The sequence below is a fragment of the Parasteatoda tepidariorum genome, chromosome 9 (genome assembly GCF_982258835.1).
Source record: "Parasteatoda tepidariorum strain Cologne lab strain chromosome 9, Ptep-v5.0, whole genome shotgun sequence".
NCBI lineage: Eukaryota > Metazoa > Arthropoda > Arachnida > Araneae > Theridiidae > Parasteatoda > Parasteatoda tepidariorum.
Genome location: NC_141763.1, coordinates 77392731 through 77404316, shown reverse-complemented (window position 1 = coordinate 77404316; position 11586 = coordinate 77392731).

Below are 11586 nucleotides of genomic sequence, written 5' to 3'. Positions count from 1 at the left end.
TATATGAAGTAGATTTAATCTGTATATATATATAAATGAAGTCTGTGTGTGTATGTCGTCTATAGACTCCTAAACCATCCTACAGAAAGCGAAGAAATTTGCCATACAGATAGTTTCAAGCACGAGGAAGGTCACTGTCAACATTAGAGCATTCTGCGACAAATCGTTCTTGCAGCATGCGCGAAAAACGAAATGGAATTTTCTGATTGGTTTAGTGTTTGCCATTGTTTTAAAGTTAGCTATTAAATTTCCACATATTTTAAAGATAACATCAGTGATAATTACTTGCATATAGCTCTGTTTGAACCAAAAATAGTCTATTGCACGTATTTAAATATTTAATTATTTTATATTCGCTATGTCAGATGAACATTACGCGGTAGCACACGTGATTTACATCATCAAATTTATACTTTGTCTGATGCTACGCGATTTGATTTTATTTATATTAATTCTTTTAAACGTGTTTCTAAAAAAGAAAAAGTGCGTGGAGTCTCTCGGCGCGGAAGAAGTTAAACTTCGTAACCTGCGACGCTAATTGTAGAAGAAACAGCAGTCGTAGAAGGATCACTAGTTCTATTCAACGACTCTTTTTCCTGCTCCGCTCGCCTCCGTGCTCTGTAATAACGGTAATATTGTGCATTTTCCCCTCTTGAACCCGTGGAAGTGCTTGTGGTTTCCTCATCGTCTCGCCATGGAAAATGTATTTGTATTAATAATGTATGTGAATGCGTCATAATGTAATTTCAGAAGAGAAAACCTAACAATCAATTGATATTCACAAGAGACGTACCTTGACATAACCTTAAATCCGTCGCATTGTCTGTGAGACAGTTTTCACTCATTTTTTACAATTGCTATCCATTGAATTTGAAAATAAAATATACTATCCTATTAAATTGTATGTATATCAAATCAAACTAAAAAATTATTTATAGAAAAACAATACTTTTATTATTTTCATGCTAGTGAGAACCAAAGCAATATGGAAATGAATGAGGGAAAACTGGATCCCACCACGTGATTTCCTGGCCAATAAAAATGTAGCGTTAAACGTTTAACGCAACCTTGTTGGAAGTCGCATAAGAAGTATAACTTCAAAATACTTATTTGAAATTTACGGTAAGAAAAAAGAAATATTTATGAACTCAAAAGTAAAAATTAATGGGAAAGTGGTACTAATTCGCTTAGGAGAAACATAAAAACTCGACGCCAATGAGACTTAATTACGCCAATGATGTTAAATTAATTAAGGTAATATATGCATATTGAAATAAAAGAAATAAGCTATGTACTGGAAGGAAAAAGAGATGGAATAAAGGTTTTTATTTGTCTCGAGGAGCCGTTAGAAATCATCATACTATTATTGACGACAATGATGCTTAATTAATGTTGTTAACATGTATTAATTGAAATAAAAAAATGAACTTCTTAACTAAAAAGCAAAAATAAGTAGAAAAGATACTTATTCGCGTTCAGGGTAACCGTAAAAATCTGCATATTATTATTGACACTAATGCTCAATAAATATTGATAATATGCATTAACTGAAATAATATAATCTATGTGCATACAAATAAATGTCTCTCTGTGTGTGTGTCCTTTATAGACTCCTAAATCAACCAAACGAAATCGATGAAACTTAACATACAGATAGTGTGAAGCACGAGGAAGGTCACTGTCGATATTAGATCATTCTACGACAAACCGTTTGAAAGGGATATGCGAAAAACGAAATGGAATTTTCTGATTGGTTAAACGTTAATCATTGTCTTAAATTTAACTATAGACAATTCAGTTTTTCACTTATTTTAAGAACAACATAAGTGATAATGTCTAGCTTATAACTCTATTTGATAAAAAAAAATAATTTATTGCACGTATTTAAATATCGAATTATTGAAGTTATACTTCTTATGCGACTTCCAACAAGGTTGCGTTAAACGTTTAACGCTACATTTTTACTGGCCGGGAAATCACGTGGTAGGATCCAGTTTTCCCTCATTCATTTCCATATTGTTTTGGTTCTCACTAGCATAAAAATAATAAACGTCATAAAAGTATTCGCGATCGCAACGAACTATAGGGGGCGTTGTTGTATGAGACGCTTACCTGCGATTTCCATATGAACCGTCATTCAGTTACTCTGGAGACGTCGTTAATGTAGCGTGTAGCATTGCAACGTTCCTTCTTTAATGTGGCTTATTAAATTTAAAAAAGAAAAATGCTTGATCTTCTTTCTTGTACAACCGAAAACAAAATGGTATCTCTTTTTATTAGAGAAGGAATATCCAAAACACATCGGAAAAATATTTGTACATTAACAGAAAAAAATATGTATATTCTTATAAGAGTTAAAGCCTAATGCCCGAGAAATAGTATTACTAAATGTAATGATATAACATGAAAGGCCCATTTAAACTTTACATTCTATATAGTTTTAAGAATCATATTAGTTCAAAAATTAAAATGAACAAAAAGTATACATAAGCCTCATAATTTTATGAAATTTAATTTTGTAAACAACGTTTTTTGACAACAATTTTTATCAAAAAATTTCAAGTTTCAATAAAAATCATTATTTAGAAACTAAGAAACGTAAAATAAAGAATGCTGACGAAACAAAAACAAAAAAAAAAAACAATTCTTTTTTGTCGCCATTTTTAGTGCTACGAATATTCGTCTTTGGGATTTGCCAAAAACAAAACAAGATGCAATTTTATTTTTTCAGGAGGGAAATATTTTACCGAAAAAACGAAAATGTACCAATTCCCACAACATAAAACTTTATCTTGGTAAACGTACGTTTTGGAAATGTTATTTCATTTGGAATCTTATTCATTAGAGTTCATATGGCGATATGATTGTTTTGAATCTATGCTAAACTCTATATCGGCTCATTTTCCACCGAAATCCGATTAACTATTTTGATTTTAAATAAAGTGTTTTATTTTATGAATTGTCGCAAGAATTTTAAGTGTAGATTAGCGGCACTTAAAAACCGCCAAATCTGTAGCGGCGGTGGCGTTAATAAGTAAGTACCGAATTTTTATTCCATACTTTTCTGAATCATATTACTTCAAACATTGGAATATACAAGAAGTATACATAAACACATGGTGTTATACCATTTAATTTTTCAAAAAAAGTATTTTGAGAACAATTTTTATCAAAAAATTATAAACTAAAAAACGGAAAATAAAGAATTCTTAGGATAAAAAAAACGATTTTAAGAATTCTTAACATTGAAATAAAAACTTTCATATTGTTTCTTTTTTTTATTATTCTTATAGTTCTTAATCAGACGTAAAAAACCATTCTGTAGAGAACCATCATCAAATGAAAAAAAAAATATTTACAAGCAAATTTTTCATTGTAAAAATCATTGCACTTACCTGATTTATGATTCCCGGAGAATTCCAAAATGAAAAGTTCCTTGTTTGAAAACTTTATTCTCAAATAATAGATACATAGTTTATACCTTCATTACTTTTAGATAACATACTACACAGCAAAATTTTATAATTGATATGAATTTGAATATGTAGCTAAAAACAGAATAGCTGAATTCTAGTTGAACTTATTCTTTCAAAATAAAAAAAAACTTACCAAGAAAACGATTTAAATTAATTAAGAATCAGCACAAATGGCACTATTTCAAGTAACTTGGATAATTTTTTATTGTTGTTTTCCGAATTATATGGATACAGAAATATATAATATTCTATAACGAAGAAGAATATGCTATAACTATTACAATTCTGTATGTTCTGAATTCATATTTATTCACTGGAATGACGAAAGCAATGTTGACTTCACTTTAATTCGTAATGAATTGAAGACAGAAGAAATGCATTTTACCTTAATACACACATCTGTAACAGTATCCGAAATCGGAACTCATCAGTTGCAAGTTTGTTGATAACAGAAATTAAAAATTATTGAGGAATTTTTCTTCAAATGTTTGGCGTGTTCTGTTCCTGAAAGATTTACTAATATTCTGGAGATTTTTTTCAAGTTCTTCGGCCTTTTCCTTAGGGAAATTTTGTTTCTTATTTGCTGCTAAAAAATGGCGTCTGATTCAGTCAATGACTTTGATGGAACTAAATGAAAACGTGATAAATTAATGTCCGATATTTACAGGCTCCCGCTAGACGGCGTACTCGAGCGTTGCGATCGCGAATTGTTTTTCTATAAATATTTTTTTAGTTTGATTTGATACACATATAATTTAATAGGATAGTATTTTTTATTTTCAAATTTAGTGGATAACAATTGTAAAAAATGAGTGATAGCAATCCTACGGACAATGCGACGGATTTAAGGTTATGTCAAGGTACGTCTCTTGTGAATATCAATTGATTGTTAGGTTTTCTCTTATGAAATTACGATATGACGCATATTCACATACATTATTAATACAAATACATTTTCCATGGCGAGACGATGAGGCAACCACAAGCACTTCCACTGGTTCAAGAGGTCCACGAGGGAAAAATGTACAATATTACCGTTATTACAGAGCACGGAAGCGAGAGGGGCAGGAAATAGAGTCGTTGAATAAAACTAGTGATCCTTCTCCGACTGCTGATTCTTCTACAATTAACGTCGCAGGTTACGAAGTTTAACTTCTTCCGCTCGGAGGGACTCCACGCGCTATTTTTTTCAATTTTCGCTATGTCAGATAAATTCAATGAGTAACATGATGTGGTAACACGCGAGAGCTACTTCATCAAATTTATACTTTTAAAGTTTTCTGATACCACGTATTTTTTTTATATAAATTTCTCTTAAAACCTTTTTCTAAACAACTATTTATTTAAAATATTTATGTATTTAAAAGCAAAATTAATGGGATTGTTGTATTTATTTGCTTAGGTTAAACGTAAAAAAAATCGCCACATTATTATTGATGCCAATGATGCTTAATTAATTTAAATAATATATGCATATTGAAATGAAGGAAATAAGCTTTGTACTAGAAAGAAATGGAGTTAATCTATTTATTTGTCTAGAAGAACCATAAGAAATCGTCATATTCTCAATGACGACAATGATGCTTAATTAATGTTTGTAAATTGACATAAGAAACTGATCAAAATTATTGAAAAAATATTGGAGAAAAGATACTTATTCATTTTGAATTGACATATTATTATTGACACTAATGCTTTATTAACATTGATAATGTGTATTAATTGAAATAAAATAATGTAAGCTATGCGCTAAAAAGCAAAAGTTAAAGTAGAAAAGGTTAATAAAAAATCTGTTCATGAAAACCGTAGAAAAGCACCATTCACAGATGATGCTTAATTCATATGTCACTGACGACAATTTGTACTACTGGTATTATACTAATTCGTGCAATTTTGATAAGAATTTTACAACGGGTTTTCCGTGGTTTCAGGGAATATTTTTCCTGTGGTAGCAAAGATAGTTTATTAATATTTTAATGAATGAGAACAAAAGAACTTTGTTCTTCCACTACTAAATATTTTACTAGTAAATTAAAGGTTAGATAGAGAAATGGCCATTCTCCAAAATCTTCATCAAGTTCTAATAAGAATTTTAAAAAAATTCTAAAAAAAATTTCGGCTTTAGTTGGCTGTCACTGACAAATTTATTTTTCACAAAACTTAAATGTCGAAGAGTTATGTAATAAAGTATCAAATATGCTAATATAGATATGAAATATTTTAATGATGTATTTCGTTATGATTGAAACAGAACCAATACTAAGCAGTTTAAATACCGATACTTTGGAAAGACCCCTCGAAAAGGATATGTACCGGAGAAAATTATTTGATAATGGTAAATTTTGACTATTATGGTTTAGCCGCGAGTAATAGCATCATACCAAGTGACGCTAAATACATTTTCTCTTTATTCTAATGAGATGAACAGCAAGAAACAAGTTTTACTTACTTCAATAACGTAAAGCCACCGTAAATTGCAGCAAATAATATAAAATAAGAAAAAGGAAATTATTTTAGCTATATTAATTGAAAAACTTAGTGGAAGAAGCAGGTATGGGACATTTTCAGAATGAAAAAAAAAAGTTGTATCCGACCTATTTTATTACCAATTTAATAGAAAACGGGAGTAATAATTCTTCGCTTTATTGTTCCTAATTTTAAATAAAACCTAACTACCTAAAAAATAAAACCTTATTGCCTAATTTGAAATAAAAAATCATACTAGCATACTAAAAATGCATGTGATTAGTTATGTTAAGATTTAGAGAAAAGCAAAACCAGTGATTCATTAATTTCCTTAAAAATGTCACTTACCTGGTTCTTCCACTAAGCTCTTTAAATGTGTCATTATAAGCTTTTCAGTTATGAGCATGATTTTGTAGTGTTTCTCTACTGTGATTTATTGACACTTTGCTTATTTTTTATTCACCCCGTGTGAAGAACGGGTATTTAGTTAGTATATTGATAAAAACTATACAGATGGAAATTCCAAAAAAAAAGAACATATTTTACCAATAAATACAATAAACTTTCAGCACGATTACCTATTTGCTAGCTTCTTTTTAAATCATTACTTTTATTCAAATGTTCAAAGATTAATATTATTAATAATATTCTAGATTAGATGATAATAATACTTCTCATAATATCTAATATTATATAAAATTATTAATAACATTCTCATGAACTTTTATTCTAATTTATAAGATGCAAAAATACTCACATAAATTTATCAATTGTTTTGAAATTCAGTGATATATTAACAGATAAGTAGTGTTGCATAGTAGATTTTAGTTACAAAATAATTAATTATTAGTTAGCAGTCAAAAATATGTTAGTAGTAGTTAAAAATCAATTTTCAGTCAGTAGCCAGTAGCCGGCAGATTCTAATATCCTACATCGTAGTAGCCATTTTATCCTCAGACATAATGAGTCGGTGACCATTGTCACTTTCATTTAATAGCTATTCTATGCAAACGATTTTTTTTTTTTTTTTTTTTTTTTTTTTTTTTTTTTTTTTGCTCGCATAAAATTATATTTTTTAAAAAACAATCATGTTAGAAATATTCTACGGCTATAAAAAGTAAGTTAATTCAACGATAAAAATTACATAATTATGATAAAAATTTTGTTAAACACACTGATTTTAAAGAACTGCTTTTAAAAAAACTATTTGGGGAAGCAATACGCATTTAAGGCTGTTTTTGGAAGGCTCCGTTGTAATTGAAATGATGCTTCTTATGCGAATAATATGCTATTTTTATAATTGCTGTGAGTTTGCAATCGTTACTCATGACTGTTGGGTCAAGTTTGGCCTATTTAAAGAGAGCGCCCTCTACGATTATTTTGAAAATGGAGCAAAACGTCAATATGGTGAAAAAACTCAGTTCTGTCAAAATAAAAGAAACGCTTGTTGTCTAATTTTTTAATATTTAAAAACTTACTACAATGTTGCAGAGCCTGGGCTCATAAAAATGTGCAAAAACCGTAAAATAAGGCGGCGATTTTGATAAATTTCATCTAGTTGGAAAAATGTCTCCGAATTGGCAATTTTTTAAAAAAAGTTTAATAAAATTTAAAATATTTTAGTTATTTGTCTGTTCTAATGCTCGGATAGTTCTTCACGGCAAGATTAACAATCAAGTTTAGAATCATCGCATTGTTTCAAGTGTAAGTCACTTAAACTACTGTTTTGTTTTTTTTTATTTACTGTATTGATAAACTTTTATCATTAAACAATTTTCAGAAAGAAAGAAAAAACATGAAAAAAGTGACCGGTTGTTTTCTAAATTTAAGATGCTAATTATATTTTGACTCGCTACGGGTCGTGCGGTGAGTCGTAATTTTCGCGTGTATTGTGTGCTGTACATTTAGCGTATAAATTAAATAAACTTTTGGCAATGATTTAAAATAGATTAAAGTGGTTTCTCAGTATTAATATAGCAAACCAAACCAACTCACACATGTAGCGGAGGTAAACCAAACTGTTAGAAGTAATAAAAATTGGATATTTTGTTTCAGTGATCGATATAATAAATTTTACTTAACAATTAATTGTGCTTTCTTTTCATATTGTATCTTTCTTTTTATAATTGTAAACTTCAGGCAATTACTGAAAAAATTAGAGAACAATACAAAATTTTACTGTTTCCTATATAAACAATAAAACAACAGTTTAATTAAATTGTAACATAATTGTCAAATGAAAGCTCAAATATCAAACAACTCCTCATAATTAAGTCATTATCATTATGTCTTTTCTTAAAAGCATAATTACTATAACAGCATATGAACCAACAAAGAAGAGCACTTTCTAAATTTATTAATGAAATAAAGATTTTAGTATCATTTTAAGCGTAATCATGTATTAGTTCATTTGTTATATAAACTTCGAAAAAATAGTTTTTGAATGAACTGAACAATTGAATAAAACATTAAAAACATTCTCAAGGCTTGGTGGATTTCTGTGAGTGAAAATTCGAATTCCTTTTTTTTTATTATTTGAACTTACTATTTAAAATATACTTTAACTAAATTATTTAAAAATATTTTTGGCTTTTATAATTGATTGTTAAGTGCAATGTTTTTCAAAATTAAAGAATAATGGTTAAGTAACCGCAAATATAATAATAACAGTAAACCAACCGTAAAATGATAATAATGGTAAACCAACAGGAATATAATAAAAAATTGTAAACCCATCGTGAATTATCCAAACTGAAAACATTGGATTTTGATCTGATTAACTGAAGATTTAACTGGTTTTTTTTCTTTTTTTAATAATAATATAGATATAAGACTGAGAAAATCTTATTCAATGCTAAACTTCGATATAGGTACTTTGAAGCTACTTTACATTGAAAATTTGTTGCAACTTTTACAGGATCTTAAGTCAACCATGATTTTGCTCAATATGAAGCACAGTAAAATATAATCAAGTTTAATCTGTGAGTTTATACTGTCGAACTAAAGTTCATATTGAGATTGCAACGAATTTGCATGATATTATGGTTCAACACTCCCCAAAATTTCTATTCTTGTATTGATAATATAAGTTCTAAAGTTTACGTCTCCATTTTTAAAAATTTAAATTTTAAGTGGCGAATAAGTTACCAAAAATAAATTAAATGTAATGAATCAAAGTATAAAAATCACTACTGCATTCCCATACTGGAAAAGAAATTCTGGTAAATTTGTCGTTCTTTTTGTAATTCATGCCACTTGACAATACCAGGAAACCTTCTTGAAATCAAGTTAATTTTAAGGCAAAGTGTATTTCTGGTTCAGTGGAGCTATCTATTTTCAAGAATACGACATCAGTTGCACGCATGTCTTAGCCCTTTTTACACGGATGACCCAATCAAAGTTAATTCATTCATCCACACATCGTAAACTGAACCAGAGAATTCCAGAGCTATTGATTTTCAGGGAACTTAGAGGATTTTGTGACCTCGACAGATTTAAGGTGTACCAGTCACCATTTAATACACGGGGATTCTTCGTACGATGGCATTCGAACTCATATTTTCATAAGCACGAGCCAAACGTTCTACTGAAGAATATAAATAGGGGAAGAAGGCTAGCTTCCTGAGACATAATGTAAGCCAATCTCCAAAGGTTTGGCGCGGTCCCTGTGCATAAAGGAAAAAACAACATTTAGGAGCATAGTAGCAGAAGTTCTTGAAAAGGGTTTGCACTCCCTCTCCTCCCTACCTGTTCGTTTGTTCTACATTTTTACACTACTGATGAACAGCTATTACCCTATGGTAATGATGCGTCTATCTATTCTATAATAAAAAATCGCAACGGCAGCAGCTGTTTTGGAAGTTGAACTTAACATTATATTTTGCTTTGCTGTGAAAAAACTTGAAATTACAAAGGTGTGTTAAAAACAGTACAGAAAATACTGCGAAATATAAAAAAATATTATTTATATAATAATATATATATTATTTATATAATAGTTAAGAAAAAATAATTAACTGTGAAACTTGTAGGGGAAAAATACCATGTTCGACCGATCTGCAATTTGTTGAAGTATACAACTTCGGATTTAAAATTCGACAAGCTAAAAAAGCCCTTTATTTTGAATTTTTACTTACAAAAAATTTCAAATGTTCGAAAGTTATTGCTAATTTATGTGATTTTTCGTGAACTTCTCAGCTTTAATTTATTTAGATATAAACTAGTTTTCCATTGTTAAAGAAGACTTATAAACTCACACTCGAGCACATGTTAAACAAAAGTAGAAGTTTGAGAGAGATTACATGTTGTTGGATATAAATCTTAACATTTATAGTGTATAAAGTTTTCAAAATAAAAAAAAATCCTTAATAGGGAGCGATAAAAACCGTTTTTATTGGAATTGCTATTATAGCTATTCGAATGACGTCAACGTGCAAAATAACTTGTTTATTTCTACGTATTCAGTCACGGAATGTGAATTCTTTAGGTTAAGCTTTCTTTCCCAAGTCATCCAGGTAATCGCTTATTTCGTCACCACTAACACAATGAACTTCACAAATGAACACAACACCTGACAAATGAAGTTTCAATATTTGTATAATTTGAAAACAAAATATTTTTCCTTTTTATGAAAAATATTTACGTTTAAAGAGAAAAAGTTTAAAAAATAATTGCGATAGTTGGCGAGTCGAAAAATCTCAGGTTCAGCCTTCTAGTGTGATAAAAAAAAACAAATTCTATAATAAAACCAAAATATACAATAATTAAAAATTCATTTGGTAGTTTATCTGTTCGTATGGTAACGGCTTACCAGAAATTTTGATTTTCAAAATGATAGTTCTTAAAATTATATAAAAAACAAAACTGAAATTTTTTTGAAACTGAATAATTGGTTTAATGCCATGCTTTAGGGAAAAAGGAAGAAAAATAATATAGGAGAAAAATCATTGAAATTCCTAAGTATAGCTTAGAAGATCTGCTTGTCCTTGAGAGTACACCTGACTAATTTAATCTAGTTTTAAACTTTTGGCCTTTAGATTTCCTGGTTTTAATATTTGCTTTTTAGTACTTTACCTTGTTTTAACCGTACTCTGGTGACTTTGTCCTCCTCTTGGACTGAAAATCCTCATCATACATAGGACATTCGAATGGATATTCTGGATCTTATTGAACTTCACCACCCTCAGTCTTACCTAGTGTCATTTTTGAATTTTTATCCTTTTAAGAGAAACTTTGGTATACATCAGAATATTTTTAATCCTAGAGGCAGTTTGTCTTGAAAAGTGGATACTAAAACTTTTGAACTATTAGTCTACTATTTCAATTATTTAGTTAATTTTATTTTAGATCTTATATGTTTTTGATGGGATTTTTCCTGTTTTCACTATTTGATGTTTTATCAGACTTCACTCAAAAAACGTTTTTTAACTGTATTTTTGTCACTTTTATTTTTCGTTAATTTTACTTTTTCAGATGTTTTAAGCGCTTTTGACTTGTTTTTAAGAATTCTGGTTCTCTTTAATATCCCTTTGATCTTTTATTTTAAGCAAGGCACTTAGATTGGTTGCTGTTCCAGGGCCTTTCCCTTCCATGGAGAACTTTTGGTCATTGGTGATCTCTTTTGTGATAGCCATACACTTTGATG